Raw genomic sequence first — 2,176 nt, 5'->3', positions numbered from 1 at the left:
TTTTTTGGATACAGAGTCTTGCTCTGTCGCCCAGGCTGGAGTGCAGTGGCTCAATCTCAGCTCACTGCAACCTCCACCTCCTGGGGTTCAAGCGATTCTCCTGCCTCAGCGTCCCAAGTAGCTGGGATTATAGGTGCCTGCCACCACACCTGCCTAATTTTGTATTTTAGCAGAGACGGGGTTTCATCATGTTGGCCAGGCTGGTCTTGAACTCCTGACCTCAAGTGATTCACCCACCTCAGCCTCCCAAAGTGCTGAGATTATGGGAGTGAGTCACCACGGCTGGCCAGAAAGGGAAATTTGGACACAGAGACACACGCATGAGACCACCAAGGCAGAGGCTGGAGCGATGTGTGTACAAGCCAAGGAACACTAAGGCCTGCAGGCAAGCACCGGAAGCAAGGAGAGAGACAGCAGGGGCTTCTCCCCTGGAGTCTTCAGAAGGAACCCACCTCACTGATACCTTGATCTCGGGCTTCTGGCCTCCAAACCCATGAGAGGATCCATGCCTGCTGTTCGCAGGCTCTCAGTCTGTGCGAATTTGTTACAGCAGCCACAGGAAACCAACACAGTGTCCCCTCCCTGAGGTGTCTACAGTTCTCAGAAAGAGATGAGGCCAGGGTCACCTGCAGAAAGTCCTTTGGGAAGCACCGTGATTGGGGCAGCTGTGGCCTGGTGGGGAAGGCAGGACTTGGAGTGGGAGAGAGCTCTGTGCCAACCGCAGCTCGTCCCCTCGGTGGGGCAGGTGCTTAGTGTCCCCACCAGGGGCTCCTCAACTCTCAAGGGGTGAGTTCAATGCCCATATCCCAACGTTAATGATAATAATAATAACAGAGCAGCAGCCCTTGCCGGGCACCCTGATGTGCCTTTGGAGATATTACTTCTCACCCTTCAAGATGAGTCTTGCCGTCCCAGGTCAGAGGAACGGACCGTGAAGAAGCACCCAGAACAGCTGGGGCACCGCAGGCAACCGCCGCACTTCCAGCCTCTCCCGATGGCAAGGTGGGGCGTGCAAGGAGCTCTTGCAGGAATGCTTGTACCGAAGACCCCAAACAGGGTGGCAGAGGCCCAAGGCTGGCTGGAGTGCCAGGTTTGGAGCTGCGTGCCCCCCACCCTCCCATCCATCTCCCCTCCCACTCCCCGCAGTTGAGGCTCCTCCCTCCTGGGCAAGGGTCTGGTCATCCCCGACACCTGGGTTCCCCTGAACCCTGCTCTGAAAGTCACCTTTCATGCATTTGTCATTCACTCAAAGCCCACTCTGAGCACCCAGGCTGTGCCTGATGCCATGCTGCAAAATGGAGCCCTGACTTCAAGAGGCAAGCCCAGCACACCTCTAACACAGGCCCAGGCCTTGGGGCGGTGGGAGAAACCTGAGGCCATGCTGGCTTCCCCCCAGCTCCCCATCCCCACCTCCTCCCTGTCCCCTCCCAGGGATGCCTGTAAGCCCAGGTTTGTCCAACTGAGGCCCTCGGGAGCTCCAGGTGAGGGGCTCGGGACACGCTCATCAGCTCATCTTGCTGGAGGAACCATTTTACTTAAGTAAATTGGAATGGGAAGATTAAATGTTATTGTTGTTGTCGTCATTGTTTTGAGTCAGGGTCTTGCTGCTCTGTTGCCCTGGGCTGCAGTGCAATGATGCACCACGGCCTCCAACCCCTGGGCTCAAGCGATCCTCCCACCTCAGCCTCCCAAGTCTTGGGCACCACCACACTCAGATAACTTTTAAATGTTTTGTAGAGATGGGGTCTCCTTATGTTGCCTAGCCTGGTCTCCAACTCCTGGGCTCAAGTGTTTCTCCTGCCCTGGCCTCCCAAAGTGCTGGGATTTTAGACATGAGCCACTGCACCTGGCCGGTGTTAACTTAAATAATTTGATTGTTGCACAACCTAAAACATAATTGTTCTACTAAGACACATCAGACTGTATTACAGGGCATGATGTAAAAGTCATGAATTTCTAAAAGTCTCAGTGGTTCACAAACTTCTGTTCTCTTCTGCCTGCAGCCCCACAGGATCCGCTCTGGCCTGGAGCAAACTCTCATTTTCCCAAGAGAGCAGCTCCCCAGCCTCCCTCCAGGCCCCATTTCAGAATCGCAGCCTCCTCTTGGTCCAGAAGTGTTTGTCCCAAAGTCTGCTGAAAGGCTGAAGCCTGGAGTCACACGAGTGGTTCCTGGGCA

Source organism: Rhinopithecus bieti, unplaced genomic scaffold, assembly GCF_001698545.2.
Source record: "Rhinopithecus bieti isolate Rb0 unplaced genomic scaffold, ASM169854v2 scaffold_9899, whole genome shotgun sequence".
In the NCBI taxonomy this organism is placed as follows: Eukaryota; Metazoa; Chordata; class Mammalia; order Primates; family Cercopithecidae; genus Rhinopithecus; species Rhinopithecus bieti.
The sequence above is the reverse complement of the archived record's forward strand: the minus strand, read 5'-3'. Positions refer to the sequence as shown.